We start from the raw sequence: 6,263 nt of genomic DNA on the forward strand, positions 1-6,263 counted from the left end.
GATTAAACTTCCTGATACACGACTTTAATATTGTCTCTCCTTTGCTCAAAAGCCATCCATGGCTCCCTTTTGCCTACTAACTCCAGCACAGTCCTTTTACTCTGCTGGTGAGTGTCTTCTACAGTCAGGCCCGATACACCTGATTGCTTCCAGTCCTAACTTGCACCCACCTGTCCCACTGACCCTTCATTCCAGCCACCTCAGTCTCTCCCAAGGAGTTGGTCATTGTTGCCTTTACATTTTGCTTAGAATGTGACTGCTGTCACATTTCCCTAGAGGAAATACTGCCCACCTTTTTTTTTTTTTTTTGCGGTACGCGGGCCTCTCACTGCTGTGGCCTCTCCCGTTGCGGAGCACAGGCTCCGGACGCGCAGGCTCAGCGGCTATGGCTCACGGGCCCAGCCGCTCCGCGGCACGTGGGATCTTCCCAGACCGAGGCACGAACCCGTGTCCCCTGCATTGGCAGGCGGACTCTCAACCACTGCGCCACCAGGGAAGCCCTTGCCCACCTTTTGATCCTCAAATCAAATACTACCCCCTTTCTTTAGCTTCCCCTCATCACTCCTGTGCAAATTTATGCCTGCAGCTTGTACCCCAAGATGCCTCACAAACATACGCATAAAAATCTGCCATTTTTAATGCATATGGCACCTTGTACCACGCCTAGAACACATGTGCCTTTCCTCATGGTTATTTATGTTTGTGCCTTATTTTCCATACTGGATTGTAAACTTTTCATCTTATTCATCTCCGTATCCCCCTAAGTATCTTGCATACAATAAAATACCAGTAATATTATTTATAGTATGAATAAATATCAGCATCTCAAAGCTCTGTTGGATGAATAAAGACAGGCATTTGAAATATTTTGAAACTTCAAAATAATGATGTACAGTTTAGTTGAAGGATAAGATAGAATAAAAACTGATTATAAATAATATCTAATTCACTGTCTCATACATAGCTCACACATAATTGATTAAATGAATGAATAAACAAATGTTACAAGACACATACAGATGCTAGCCCAACTTTTTTTTTAAATTGAAGTATAGTTGATTTACAATGTTGTGTGATGCTATGCCATCTTAAACTATCCATCGTGTCCAGAGAAAGGTCCCTCTACACCTTAAACGGTAAAACGAATAAGAAAAACTATAATGTACTAAGGTAAAAATAAAATCCACTGTCTTTTTAACTCAAGTAAAGTATTTTAAAATATAAAATATCTGTTTGCTTAATATTTAAGTAAATTCTACTGAGTCTTTTGGGTTAGATTCTGCATTTGGATCTTAACATACTCATTTGTTCTTAAATGCTATTTGATAAAGACATATAGATTGGGGCCAAATCCTGCCTCTGTCCATTACTGGTGGGATTCTGGGATCTTCTAAGCTGTAGTCTCCTCACTTGTAAAATGAGGATTAAAAATAACCACATCACAAGGTATTGAAAAGATTAAATAAGATTACATAGTAAAGTACTTAGCATAGTGTCTGGCATAGAGTATATGTTCAATAAATTATTGCTATTATTTCAAGCTAAATCATAAGCTATTTCAAGAGATAGATTTTTATACTCTAAAGCTGTGCTGTCTGATATGGTAGCCACTAGCCACACGTGGTGATCGAGCCCTTGAAATGTAATCAATCTGAATTGGGATGTGGGTAGGTATAAAAATCACACTGGATTTTTAAAAGTCAGTATAAAAAATGCAAAACACCTTATTAATACTTTTTAAACATTGATTACATGTTAAAATGATATTTTAGGTATATTGGGTTAAATAACATATTGCCAAATTAATCTCACCTGTTTCTTTTTACTTTTTAAAATGCAGGTACTAGAAAATTTTAAATTATATACGTGTCTTGCATTATATTTCTGTTGGGCAGTGCTGACCTGAAGTCTCTGGTCAAGGACAGAATTAGGTATATAGGTGCTCAACTAATATTTGATTGGTTGATTTACATGGCTAAATCTCTTCATTTCATCACACTGGCACAGTTAAAAGCTTAAAGGACTATTTTTTTTAAAAACTGCACACAAATCTAGACAGATTTACAGAGTGGAGTTATTAATAGAGAATCTCATATGCTGTATTCACTCAGCAAGTTTTTGGTAATTTCTCCCTGTAAGTCTTTAAGGACTGAAGCAAACCTCTTCAAACAGAGCTTCTGTGAAATTTGTGCAATTAAGAATGGGGATGACCTTTTATTTCTCAATTATACCTCAATAAAACTGAAAAAAAAAAACCCAAAAGAACGAAGATGACTTTTCAGGGACTAAGAAACCTGGCTGCTGAAATTAACCTTGGCAAATGACAATGAATCAACTATGTTGATTGGCAGGTCAACTATGTTGTCAAATCTAACGGGCAAATCGGATCACTGATGCTCTCTGGTTCCTGGCTTTTCCTGCTCTTTGTAGCATATCTAATCCAAAAGATTACAGGAAGCAAAAGATGGGGCAGAGGCTATGGGGCTCTCCTGTCTTTACCAGACACGCTGGCTAACTCCAGGGACCATTTGGTCTTCTTCCATAATGTTCCTTAAGCATGAAGTAAACGCCTCTGATGGCTTTCAACACTGGCAGAACCTGAGCCAACCAATACTCTATGAATACTCCTTTAGCCAATTTGCAGCAAAGACGGTCTCACTCAAAGAAGTGTGTGAACTGGTTCCACTGTAAACTTTGGGTGGGAGTGGAAAGGGGGCTTGAATTTGGCTGTTTGAATTGTTCCAGAATGTGCTGGTGTGCTTCCCTCCTTTCTCCCCAACATCTCTTGACCCCTCTCCAAACACTAATTACCACCAACACCACCACTATCACCACCACCAATGGTTAACATTTATTTAGTGCTTACTATATGCCAGACATTTTTCTCAATATTTTCCATTTGCTATGACTTCACTGAATATGCAAACCATTCTTTGAGCTGGATGCTACTTCTGTTCTAATTTTGAAGGTGAGAAAACCGAGGTACAGAGTGGTTAAGAGGGCTTCCACAGTCACACAGCTAGTAAGTAGAGCAGTCAGAAAAAGAAATGGGTCTGCTTGTCTTGGTGCTGTTGACCCTAGCTACAGCATCGGGAGAAGCTTCTGATTGGTCCATATCACAGAAGAAAACAGATCTGCTTGGTTAGGGAAAGCCTGGACCTGTAGGTTATTCCTTAAGCTGCTCTGAAACCTAGAGGTGTAGTTTTTGACCTTCAAAATTTTGTGGTCTTTGAGTTTAATGTCAAAAAGCTATAATGGATTATGGCACTTCTGGAGTGCCTAAAGCTAGGGTTTTGTGTGTTCCAGATATTCCTTTTATTTTCACTTTTATTTATTTATTTTTAAAATTGAAGTATAATTGACTTACAATATTATATTAGTTCAGGTGTACCCCATAGTGATCTGATCATTTTATACATTACAAAATGATCCCCAGGATAAGTCTAGTTACCATCTGTCACCATACAAAGTTATTACAGTATTATTGACTATATTCCCTGTGCTGTTAATACTAGTTATTAATCACAGGTGTTGTTTGAAAAGTTCTGCAACTTATAATATTGTTCATTGGTTTGAACAAAGATATATATCATTTGGTAAGTATAAATAATATTTATTATGGGTTTGTTCTGTGCCTTTGGGACTTTTTGGTCCTTGAGGACATGGAAAACTGTAAGTATTACATATACTCTGCAATCTGTTTTTCACCAGCTTCCTGCATACTTTTGCTCTACAAGGAGTGAGACTGGTTTAGGTCTAGGGTGGAATGAAAAGGGATGCAGAGGAAAAGCAAGAATGTAAGCAGATATGGAAACCATAGATGCCGTGCTTCATCAGGTGACACCTGCTTCTTCATTCTGGTAGAGGAGGGCGCTGGCTCCACCGGACTCTATGACATACATATGAATGCCCCTAACTTTTTTCTTTTAGCAACCTGATTGATTGTCCTTTCTGAGCAGTTTGGAGGAGCAGGGAATAACGAAGGAAACACTTTCTCTGCTCAAAGATCTCACGCCCTAATGAAAGGGAGAAATACCAATTAAATATCTGAGTGTCACCAACAAGGACCTACTGTATAGCACAGGGAACTGTGCTCGGTACTCTGTAATAAGCTAAATGGGAAAAGAATTTGAAAAAGAATAGAAAAATGTGTATGTATAACTGAATCACTTTGCTGTATACCTGAAACTAACACAACATTGTTAATCAACTATACTCCAATATAAAATAAAAATTTAAAATAAATCTGAATGTCCTTCACAGATGAAGATAAAGACATTAAGGGAAATCAAGTCTTTATCCAGAACCACGGCAGGATGGTTCCATGTGCTGAACTCCACAATTCTAAAAGGAATTGTTGGGAATTCCCTGGCCGTCCAGTGGTTAGGACTCCGTGATTTCACTGCCGGGGGGCCCGGGTTCAATCCCTGATCGGGGAACTAAGATCCTACAAGCCCCATGGCACGGGGTGGGGGAGAAAAAAGGAATTGTCTTTACAGTTTCCAAATTTGCCATAGGTTCATGGAATGTTACAGATTTTCTAATTTCCTCATCTTTTAGATGAGAAAACTAAAGCCCACAGAAAAGTGTGTTAGAGTCAAAGGTTTGGTTTTTATATTTCTACTCCTTTGGACTTTCCATTGGAAATAATTTGATTTCTTGTTTGAACTAAGCTTCCAGGTTCTTTTAGTGTTAATTTCAAGTTGTTTTCAGAGAAGAGAATATTGTCAGCATTACCTTCAATACAGTCACAAAATGACAGTATGATCAAGTGATAATGGTATTCTCAAGTTAATGAGTAATTATCTCTTACTTCATAATTGCAAACAGAATCTTCATCTAGAATTCCTTTCTTTCTGTTTTCTTTTTTTTTGCCTGTTTATATATATTTATATATATATATATATATATATATATATATATAAAGCGAGCAGGCAGATGACAGCCTTTTTCCTTTGACTAAGGATTGATGTATCTGCCCGCTAGGATGACACACAAAAAATGCTAACTATAAACTGTATAATAACTAAATATATATATATACACATACAAATAGAAGGCATATATATTGATATTGTTTAGGCAGCTTATACTTAAAATACTTAAGTACTTAAGCACAATGAGTCCTGGAGACCCTCAAACATAATACTTAAGCACAATGAGTCCTGGAGACCCTCAAACATAATTTAATAATTAGTTGGCCTAAATTTCAAATATAGAATTACCAGGTGTCTAGTCCTGTTCAGTAAAATTAAAAATACATGCAGGGGGCTTCCCTGGTGGCGCAGTGGTTGAGAGTCCGCCTGCTGATGCAGGGGACGTGGGTTCGTGCCCCGGTCCGGGAAGATCCCACATGCCTGGAGCGGCTGGGCCCGTGAGCCATGGCCGCTGAGGCTGCGCGTCTGGAGCCTGTGCTCCGCAACGGGAGAGGCCCCAGCAGGGAGAGGCCACAGTAGTGAGAGGCCCGCGTACCGCAAAAAAACAAACAAACAAAAAAACCATTTAGGGACGATGGGACTGCTCCTTACTGTGCACTGGGTGGTTACGGGGATGTATACATAATAAAAATTCATTGAGCTGTATATGTAAGATTTGTGAATCTTACTGTATATAAATTACACCTCAAAAATAAAGCTAAAAAATCGAAACAGGGCTTCCCTGGTGGCGCAGTGGTTGAGAGTCCGCCTGCCAATGTAGGGGACACGGGTTCGTGCCCCGGTCCGGGAAGATCCCACATGCCGCGGAGCGGCTAGGCCCGTGAGCCAAGGCCTCTGAGCCTGCGCGTCCGGAGCCTGTGCTCCGCAATGGGAGAGGCCGCAACAGTGTGAGGCCCGCGTACCGTACTGCAAAAAAAGAAAAGAAAAGAAAAGAAAAAAATCGCAATATGCAATTGGTCTTTTATTTATCATTTCAGATTTGCTATATTTTAATTACTAATCGATACTTAAGAGTGGCTTGAAACACCTTTTTTGTTTCTCCTTGTGTTTAAATATCTTTCAATAAACTAAGTTTTTCAAAATGAACTTGTGATCTTCTCATAAGGCGAGAAAACCTTTAACTTACCCGTTGGCAAGTAGGATGGTGTAGTAATTACGTCCAGATTTTCGTTTTTTATGGGGTACTTCAAGCCACGGTATTCAGATGGCAAACGGGTCTCACTGAACTAAAGAACCTCTCCCAAAGATGCTGTGATTCTATTTTCCACCCACAGATTCTCGAAATTCACTTTTTCCCCCTGGATGCCACTAGAGGTTGGTGGTTTG

Source organism: Pseudorca crassidens, chromosome 10 (assembly GCF_039906515.1).
Source record: "Pseudorca crassidens isolate mPseCra1 chromosome 10, mPseCra1.hap1, whole genome shotgun sequence".
NCBI classification, from domain to species: domain Eukaryota; kingdom Metazoa; phylum Chordata; class Mammalia; order Artiodactyla; family Delphinidae; genus Pseudorca; species Pseudorca crassidens.